Source organism: Triticum aestivum, chromosome 2B (genome assembly GCF_018294505.1).
Source record: "Triticum aestivum cultivar Chinese Spring chromosome 2B, IWGSC CS RefSeq v2.1, whole genome shotgun sequence".
Taxonomy (NCBI): domain Eukaryota; kingdom Viridiplantae; phylum Streptophyta; class Magnoliopsida; order Poales; family Poaceae; genus Triticum; species Triticum aestivum.
In genome coordinates, this window is record NC_057798.1 from 686319303 (window position 1) to 686330346 (window position 11044).

The following is an 11044-nucleotide window of genomic DNA, read 5'->3' on the forward strand; positions in this document are numbered from 1 at the left end:
ATATACCACATATAGTGCTATGTCCATGGCTTGCGCTCATGTATTGCGTAAGAGTTGAAAAAACTGAAGCACGTTAAAAAGTATGAACCAATTGCTCGGCTCGTCATCGGGGTTGTGCATGATGGGAACATTTTGTGTGACGAAAATGAAGCATGGCCAAACTATATGATTTTGTAGGGATAAGCTTTCTTTGGCTATGTTATTTGATAAGACATAATTGCTTGGTTGGTATGCTTGAAGTATTATTGTTTTTATGTCAAATGATAGACTATTGCTTTGAATCACTCGTGTCTTAATATTCATGCCATGATTAGACATATGATCAAGATTATGCTAGGCAGCATTCCACATCAAAAATTATCTTTTTTATCATTTACCTACTTGAGGACGAGCAAGAATTAAGCTTGGAGATGCTGATACGTCTCTGTCGTATCTATAATTTTTGATTGTTCCATGCCAATATTCTTCAACTTTCATATAATTTTGGCAACTTTTTATACTATTTTTGGGACTAACATATTAATCCAGTGCCCAGTGCCAGTTCCTGTTTGTTGCATATTTTATGTTTCGCAGAAACCCAATATCAAATGGAATCCAAACGGGGTAAAAACGGACAGAGAATTATTTTGGAATATTTGGGATTTTCCGGAGGAAGAATCAACGCGAAACGGTGCCCGAGGTGGCTAGGAGATAGGGGGCGCGCCCACCCCCCCTGGGCACGCCTGGCACTCTCCTGGGCCACCCGTAAGGCGGTTGATGCTCTTATTTTGCCGCAAGAAAGCTAATTTTACGAGAAAAATCTGGGCGAAAGATTCACCCCAATCGGAGTTACGGATCTCCGGATATAAAAGAAATGGTGAAGGGGAAGGATCGCAGAACGCAGAAATAGAGAGAGACAGAGAGATAGATCCAATCTCGGAGGGGCTCTCGCCCCTCCCACACGATGGGAGCCAAGCACCAGAGGGGAAACACTTCTCCCATCTAGGGAGGAGGTCAAGGAAGAAGAAGAAGAAGGGGGGCTCTCTCCCCCTTGCTTTCGGTGGCGCCGGAGCGCTGCCGGGGGCCATCATCATCACCGCGATCTTCACCAACACCTCCATCATCTTCACCAACGTCTTCATCACCTCCCCATTCTATATCCAGCGGTCCACTCTCCCGCAACCCGCTGTACCCTCTACTTGAACATGGTGCTTTATGCTTCATATTATTATCCAATGATGTGTTGTTATCCTATGATGTCTGAGTAGATTTTCGTTGTCCTATCGGTGATTGATGAATTGCTATGATTGGTTTAATTTGCTTGTGGTTATGTTGTTGTCCTATTGTGCCCTCCGTGTCGCGCAAGCGTGAGGGATTCCCGCTGTAGGGTGTTGCAATATGTTCATGATTCGCTTATAGTGGGTTGCTTGAGTGACAAAAGCATAAACCCGAGTAAGGGGGTTGTGGCGTATGGGATAAAGGGGACTTGATGCTTTAATGCTATGGTTGGGTTTTACCTTAATGAATCTTTAGTAGTTGCGGATGCTTGCTAGAGTTCCAATCATAAGTGCATATGATCCAAGAAGAGAAAGTATGTTAGCTTATGCCTCTCCCACATAAAACTTGCTATCGGTCTAGTAACGTAGTCAATTGCTTAGGGACAATTTCACAACTCCTACCACCACTTTTCCACACTCGCTATATTTACTTTATTGCATCTTTATCTAAACAGCCCCTACTTTTTATTTACGTGCTATTTATTATCTTGCAAACCTATCCAACAACACCTACAAAGTACTTCTAGTTTCATAATTGTTCTAGGTAAAGCGAACGTCAAGCGTGGGTAGAGTCGTATCAGTGGCCGATAGGACTTGAGGGAGTATTTGTTCTACCCTTAGCTCCTCGTTGGGTTCGACACTCTTACTTATCGAAAGAGGCTACAACTATCCCGTATACTCACAGGTTTTCAGGGAGACTATCATTTGAAGCACAAGAGTAAGGAGTTCATCATCAACACACCATCTATTACCTTTTGGAGAGTGGTGTCACCTAGATTGGTTAGGTGTCACTTGGGAGCCTCCGTCAAGATTGTGGAGTTGAACCAAGGAGTTTGTAAGGGCAAGGAGATCGCCTACTTCGTGAAGATCTACCCGGGTGAGGCAAGTCCTTCGTGGGCGACGGCCATAGTGGGATAGACAAGGTTGCTTCTTCGTGGACCCTTCATGGGTGGAGCCCTCCGTGGGCTCGCGCAACCATTACCCTTCGTGGGTTGAAGTCTCAATCAACATGAATGTACGATAGCACCACCTACCGGAACCACAGATAAAAAATCTCCGTGTCAACATTGTGTTTGCTTCCTCAAACTCCTCCCTTTACCTTCATATGCAATTGTTTTACATTTTGCTGCTATACTCTTAGAATTGCATGTGTAGGCTGATTGCTTGACTTGTGCTAAGTTGCTAAAATCTGCCAAGAACTAAAATTGGGAAAAGGATAGATTTTTATTTGGTCAAGTAGTCTAATCACCCCCCTCTAGACATACTTTCGATCCTACAGCTCCCCTCTCATGGCCCAATAATCCCCCGGGGGGTTCCGATAACCCCCCCCCCCTACTCCGGTATGTACCCGATACCACCCGGAACACTTGCAGTGTCCAAATACCACCTTCCAGTATATCAATCTTTACCTCTCGATCATTTTGATACTCCACGTCATGTCCGTGATCTCATTCGGGACTCCGAACAACCTTCGGTCACCAAAACACATAACTCATATAATACAAATTGTCATCGAATGTTAAGCGTGTGGACCCTACGGGTTTGAGAACTATGTAGACATGACCGAGACAACTCTCCGGTCAATAACCAATAGCGGAACCTGGATGCTCATATTGGTTCCTACATATCCTATGAAGATCTTTATCGGTCGAACCGCTATGACAACATACGCTATTCTCTTTGTCATCGGTATGTTACTTTCCCAAGATTCGATCGTCAATATCTCCATACCTAGTTCAATCTCACTGTCAAGTCTCTTTACTCGTTCTGCAATGCATCATCCCGCAATTAACTCATTAGTCACATTGCTTGCAAGGCTTCATATGATGTGCATTACTGAGAGGGCCCAGAGATACCTCTCCGATACTCGGAGTGACAAATCCTAATCTCGATCTATACCAACCCAACAAACACCTTCAGAGATACCTGTAGAGCATCTTTATTATCACCCTATTACGTTGTGATGTTTGATAGCACACAAGGCATTCCTCCGGTGTCCGGGAGTTGCATAATCTCATAGTCGGAGGAATATGTATTTGACATGAAAGAAAGTAGTAGCAATAAAACTAAACGATCATTATGCTATGCTAACGGATGGGTCTTGTCCATCACATCATTCTCCTAATGATGTGATCTCGTTCATCAAATGACAGCACATGTCCATGGCTAGGAAACTTAATCATCTTTTGATCAACGAGCTAGTCAAGTAGAGGCATACTAGGGACACGGTGTTTTGTCTATGTATTCACACATGTATCAAGTTTTCGGTTAATACAATTCTAGCATGAATAATAAACATTTATCATGAATAAGAAAATATAAAATAAAAACTTTTTTATTGCCTCTAGGGCACATTTCCTTCAGACACTGCCACCTCCAAAGCCTCCACCCCTCCCCTGAGGCTTCCAGTCGCCTCCTGTGTTCATGCGGCACCAGTTGTTGTTGTCTCCACAGTTGAGCTTACGGCCTTGAGCGTAGATGGAACTGAGAATCGAGCCATGGCACCTCTCTGCCTCACATGTGCTCCCCCTCTAGTCCCACATGCTTCAGCCAACAATGTACGCAAGGCGCTCGATGAAATGGTCAATGGATATTTTAAATAATAATTTGGAAAAAAGCTTAAATTTATGTATTTGATGTAAAAAAAAGAGGTGTGAATTAGGGGGAAATAGAGTTTAATTTAGGAGATATGTGATTATACCCTCCCAATACCATGGATCTTTTGGAAATCAAGTTTGGGTATGGGTCATGGGCAGACATTCTGTATGTAGGTCCTCATTATGCTCGATGTAACGTAAAGGGAAGGATGGACAAGTTCATGAGAATAAGATAACTGAGTGTTGGAATATGCACTAAATGCAACAATAAAAGTATTATTTATTTCCAACTTTATGAGCAATGTCTATATTCTATGATATAACTATTGTGGCTCTCGAGTCTGCAAAAACCAAGAGGCTTAGAGGAAAACTCATATGCACATATAGAGTTTAAACGATAAATATTGATTCATAATATCGCCTATAGGACTAGCTCAAGTGTTGCATGATGGTTATGTTTTCCTAATCATGGGCATAGTTAAGTGTAAAGATGGTGTCGGCAACATTGAGGGCGTGATATTAGAAGAACACTCGTGTTTAATTGATCCAAGTTGTATGGTATATTAGGAGATGATTTCGTCACAAATCTATAATCCATAACATGGAGGTTAACTCATACAAAATTCTAACATATAAGAAGGCTAGCCGACCCGCTCACCCGAGGCTTCCTCGATTTCCACTCGATTCTGCCCGTTCGATCTGCAAAAGTCAGGTCAACGTTGTTGTGCCAGGCGTTTGATTTTACTGTGTTTTTTGACCTGGTGTTTATTCGTGGCGTACGATGACTGGTGGGCTCCGTGGGAGTCTCGATTGGCTGGGTTGGATTTTCACGGGTGAGCCGTTCCTGCCGTGCCGCGCGTCTCGTCGCACGCTGACCGCGTCATGCGCGTCATGGGGAGCCGCAGAGAGGTTGGCCGGTGCATATGCATCCGGCTTGTGTGCCCATGCTTGTATTCTCTCAATGACAATGACAGATGGGCCGATGTTGCTTCTGGTCCCTCTCGTCGATTGCACTGGGTTAGATTAATCGGGAATTTCCTGGGTGTCGCGCGTCTCGTCAAGCGCTGCCCGAGAAGAGGAGACGGCATGGGCGGCTTGTCCCTTCCTTTCCGCTGCTGAGAACGTGCGCGCAGAAAAGACCCAGCCGCGCCGTACGCTCCTTCCCGCAAGAATCCGAAAAAAAATTCTATAAAACCAGATCTCACGAATTAGCAGGTGAGACTCATCCTGATGAGTGACACGTGGCATTTATAAATCACAAAGCATCTACCTCACCCTTCACCTGAAATCAGTGGAAAGAGATTAGATGTTTTGTGATTTATGAATGTCACATGTCATCCATCAGGGCAGGTCTCACCTGGTTTATATAAGACCTGGTCTCATATAATTTTTTTCCAAAGAACCCCCCGCCCATAGCCGCCGCCGCACCCTTCTTCCCGTATACTCCACCCCGCCTGGGCGCCGCCTCCTCCTTTCCCTCTTCCGCGCGACCAGATTAAGAGGACAGGAGCGGCGGCTCGCCCAGCCCCCGCTGCTTCGTCATCTACTCCTCCATTGACGGCAGTTAGGTAAGACGAAGATGAGCGTCCGATCTACGCCCTCGCCAGGTTGCATCCATTGGTGAGGAGCGGCCGATCCATGTGTGTGCCGTCGCTGCAGGGATAGCGAATGTCAGCGAGAAAGGCCGTCGTCGGAGTACGCAGCCGTCTCCCTCTCCGCTTCTTCTGGTGGCACCTCCCTACATGAGCTCCTTCCTCCAATCCCTCGTGTTGCCTCTCTTCCTGCTCCTTCCCCTCCTCCTTCTCATCCCATGTTTTTTCTATTTGTTTCTGCAATTATACTCCATGGTGCTTGCACGCCCATGGATCTGGAAGTAGACATTTTAGTGTTATTATCTGCTTTTTCCCGAAGGTTGATGTAATAACTACATATGTTTTGCTTCCCTTAACCTCATCTTTTTCATAGGCTTGCTAAGTATTTCTATAGAAAGCTGGACAATTTCGCTACGGAAATAGTTTTATCTGTACACTTCCACTATAGCTTATCTTCATGTGTTCAGTGAGAAACTTGGTTCTGAAGTTTGACTATGAAATTTTACATAATGCAGCGGAGTCCATTCTTCTTGGCTTTCAGCGCTGCCTGTTCTTGCTGGGAACTACTGTTATATTACGTTCTGCAGTCGTTCTGCAGATGGGAGGAAACAATGTAAGATCAGAAGTTTACTAATGTTGCTTTGGACTGAATCTATTGATTGGTGGCTGTTCTAACTTTGTTAGGAGGACAAGGCAGTTGTTATGCAGATGTTGATGTTTTTGGCTGGAATCAACACCCTTCTAAAGAGTTTCTTTGGCTACCTGATTGCCTGCGGTGATTGGTGGATCATACACCTTTGTTCTACCTACCATTTCGATCATACTTGTGGGATGCTACACGGATGAACCATATCCACACATATTATATGTTGAAAAGAAGGGTAATTCTACTTGCCTCCCAGTAATCTTTTCCTACATGTAAACTGATGAATCACCTGGATCTCTTTTTTGAAGAAATTCCTCAAAATATTGCATGGAACAAAAGGTGCTTTGATCGTTGCTTCGGTACTTGGTGATCTTCTTTACCGTTTAATAGTTGCTTCATGTTTCTATAGGATACCCCCATGCTACATAACAACCATAGTGAGCATGTCAAAAGTTTAGCATGCTTATTATAATTCTCTTCTCTGTAAATTATTATATGAAGTTCGCGTTTTGCTTGGTTAACTCTTCTTAAGTTCACATGCTTTTCCTAAAGCTTGGTGCTGACACTCATAAATCTGTTGTAGGCTCACTATATAAGATAATGAATCTGTGTTATATCGACTATCGTGGTAAAGAGGTTTTTATCAGGTTATTCATTCCCATACATTGAACCTATGGTTCTATCTTTTGCCCATGATAAAGAAAATGGGGTTTACTGCTTTTAATCAACATCTAATTAAACCAACAAAAGATCTATAGTTCCGCAAACATACCATTTTTTTGCTGGTGGACATACCAAATTACTCATATGTATCATATTATGCTGCTTCCCATATAGTTTTTTCCCAGGAATGACAAGGCATCCAGGTTCTCTTTATAGCTTTCCTACACAGGAACATATTGCAAAATTAAGATACATAATGGTGTTCTACCTACAGGTCTGCCTTATATCTACAGGTATATCCATGCATTCTTTGTTCTTTTTCTTCAGTGATCTACTGATCTTTGTGATTTAGTTTAGTGCTAGAGTTAGCAAAATCTGTCATGGAGCAGATTGTACTTGACTTCACATGTGTATGATGTAATATGAATTAATGTTATTTTTGTGGTTGACTCAGTTGTGTGCCTTTGTCTGAATCGATTGAGAAATATCTGAATATATACCTGAATGTGGTGGTTTCACACATTCTGAATGAAGCTACCAACGAGTATACCTTGCTTCTGAAATCATGAGTGTTTTCCTTCTACGAAAAGTAATAAAGTTACAGCGTAGTTTGCTCAAAGGCGTGCATAACTGCAGATTGAGTAAGGCACAATCTGAGAAGAAAAACACAAAATTAGAAACAGTGTGTGCATCATGTGTATGTTTGCTCGTGAGATGTGTATATGTTGGCTGAGCGACGCTGTTGGGAGTGCCGGTTGTGGCGCCTCGCCTCGGGAGCCCTTGGACGTGGTGCGCCCCTGCGTCACCGCCATGGCCGCCTCACGTTAGACAGGAGGGGATAAGTCAATCCCTAATTAAGATGCGCAATTAAGATCCCCAATAAAACTGGCAACATCATTATGGAAGGGAAATGATTGGTTAACAAATTGTATAGATTTAGTATCGTATCATTTATTTGTGACTGCATGATCTTAATTGTGCGTCTCTGAATATTTTATGCCCGTGCTCTTGGAAGATTAACTGATGTGGTGTTGCTTTATAAATAAATGACATGCTAACTTACCGGTTTGATTTAGGTCTGTAGGCAAAGGCAAAAAAAGAATCATAATCTCAGGTTTAGGCATGCACATGGTGACTGACCAAAAATAAGTAGGCACAGGTGCAGTATTGTGTTTTTCAGCAAGAGAAAGAGAAGTACAGTTAATTGTTCAGATTTTAAGCTACACTTGAACCTTGTCCAAATAACTACTCCCTACGTTTCTAAATATTAGTCCTTTTAGAGATTTCAATAGAAACTACATATGGATGTATATAGACGTAGTTTTGGAGTGTAGATTCGCTCATTTTGCTCCGTATGTAGTCCATATTGGAATCTCTAAAAAGACTTATATTTTGGAATGGTGGGAGTAGAGCTGTTGTGATGTTGCTCTACTATAAGTGCCTTGCTTAAATGCTTGGTTAGGTCGAGTGTATGGCAATGAGAAGGCTAGCTGAACAATGCTAGAAACAACATTAATGTGTAAGCTTCAGGTAAGCCAAATATTTTGTGACAAGCTTCTATGGAAATTACCTGGGGCTAGGAAGAAAGCAATATGTAGCTATCGTGTGCTGTGCATGCAGGCAATGCTTGTGTGTAGGTATGCCACATCTGCTATCTGACTATCAGCCCCAGTTTTTATAACAATTAGAATTTGTGATTCTAATCTGATTCATTGTGTTACAGGATCCTTTGCATATTAGCCTCTCCTTACCGGCATCTGGTAAAAGTTGTGATCCAGGAGAAGAGAATGACGGTCTCATAGCTCTGGCTTCGCCCGGCTGACAGTCCTTTGTGCTCTCTTGGTTTTTCATTCAGTGGTAGTGATAGCTTTGGGTGTGACTCTGCACCCTTCATGTAATTGTGTTCTCCCAATGAAATTTATAATTGTGATACTCAGTTTATGATAAAAATGGACTAATGGTTAATGATCCGGTGTTGAGAAAGAAAATAAAATGGAATGTGCATTGAGTGGCTTTAGTTTTCTTTCCCATCATACAATGTACCTTTACGTTTACTTAAATTTTAATTATTAAAATGGTCCCGAGTATTTCTAAATTGTGAAGCATTTATTCTCTGTTGTTTCTCTTTAGAAGTTTCGCCACGGCGACACTTTCCACCTGGAAAAGCATAAGGTTGTCGACCCGTTTTTTGTTCTATAGGCTTCCCTTTGTACGCACATTCTGTAAATTAAACTTAGCAATGAAGCTTCGACAATTCTGTCATCGCCCTTTCAAACAATGTAAGATCTTCAGGTTCTTTAATCTTTGTTGTACAGCCTGTAACTCTCCAAATTATACTTTGTAAACCAACTCAAATGCTGTGAACTGATGACCACTTCTGCTAAGACAATGTTGAAATATTTTTTGGCTCTATGATTCTGTGTACTGAAGTTTATGGAATCACCTGTGCTACCTAAATCTTGACAGGCTATGTATGTGAGACACAAAACCTAACTTTACCAACAAAGACCAAATGTTTTCCAAACACACCAGGTTGGGCGCAAATGGATCAAGGGTTACATTCATGCCCTATGTAGTTGCTCAAACCTAAAGTTATGAAGATGCAAATATTGGAGCAACCTACTAATACATGGAATTTTTATACAGAGTTTCATAGTAAGGCAGGTCACGTGATATACTCTGGGTTTGAATTTGGACCTTGTGCCATTCGCCTCTGTGTTGCCCAATTAAGATAACGAAATATACATACTCAAGTATATAATTTCAAAGATAAATTATCCTTCATTTTTCATCTTAAAGGGTTTGGATTAGTATCCTAAGTGGTTGCTAAAACCTACTTCTACTAACAAAGTCAAATATTTTCAAAACACTTTGGGTTTGACATGCAACTGTTGATGCTTCAGTGTTGAACTATTCATCAATCCCCCCTTCTTTAGTCTATGTGATGGTGTCCCTTACCATAAATACATGTTATGTGGATTCAGTAGAAATGATGTTTTAGGCATGTTTGATTGTTATAAAACAAATGTCATAGACGATAGCTATTGATATTATGAAGACATTTCGAACTATTATTCATCTGCTATTCAATGTTTGATGCTCCTTCATAATTTTTATACAGATGGGCTAAAGCTCCAATTATACATGTCTGCTCAAACCTAAAGCTCCTAAATAATGAAAATATTTTGAAAGCACTCATAATTTTAAAGGTACATATATTTTTTAACAAAATCCTATGTATTTTTTGCTCAAACACAAAATCACTTACAAATGCAAATGTTTTCAATGCAAACATGATTTCAAATGGGTCTCTGCGAACATGGTAGCAAGTATTTTGTGCTATCAAATTAAAATGTGTATATACATCTAAAAAACGAGACCAAGGGGCAAGCACCCCCGGCATATTTTTATAGAAGAGGCGAGAAACTCAGTTGAAATATTCGCTCCCCGTAGGGATCGAACCCGGTTGGCCTGGAACGCAAGACAGCGTCCCTACCACTGAGCTAGCGCTCAGTTCTCAAATGTGTATATACATCTCATTGTAGATACAAATCCATCATGTTTTCTGTTAAAGGGGATTAAACCAAGGATATTATTTTCATCGCGCACATGGATTTAGCGTGCCTCTGCGCCATTTGGCGCAACGGGTCCACTAGTTTCTTAGACCATGAGAGTATCAAGTCACTTCATATTGGATGATGCACTTTGGGGTTATTCCAATCTCAACCGTAATAGGGTGATCATAACTCCAACTGATAGGTTCATCCGGAACGTATGACAAGGGACTTGATTGCTTGAGAATAGGATTTTCTCCTTTGGCGGTGAAGAGATGTTTTAAGGGCCCTCTCGATGTGATGGCATCCATCATCGTCTGGACATACACAGTGTGACTTGATCATGGGGATGCCTGAACACGAGAATGAGAAAAGAGAACAAAGCAGGTAACGAGGAGACTTGCACAGTGATCATGTGTTTGACTCACAGGCCGGGGATGCCTATATATCTTACCTCGGGTTTTGTAAAGTATCGTGAAGAAAAAGGAATAGCATACGGTAGCTACAGGTTCACTCAATAATCAATCATGTGTGTATAGGCGTCATTATGGATGTCCATGGTTCGACTATTGATCATTGAACGAAAGATGTTTCGATCATGTCTTTATTTCACCGACCCTGCAGGGTTACGCGCTTAAGAACCTTTGATATGTTGAGTACTAGATCAGTTAGGACCTTTAGGGAATATCACTAAAAGGTCTCGGAGATGATGGGAACAATTACGGGAGAGAACCGG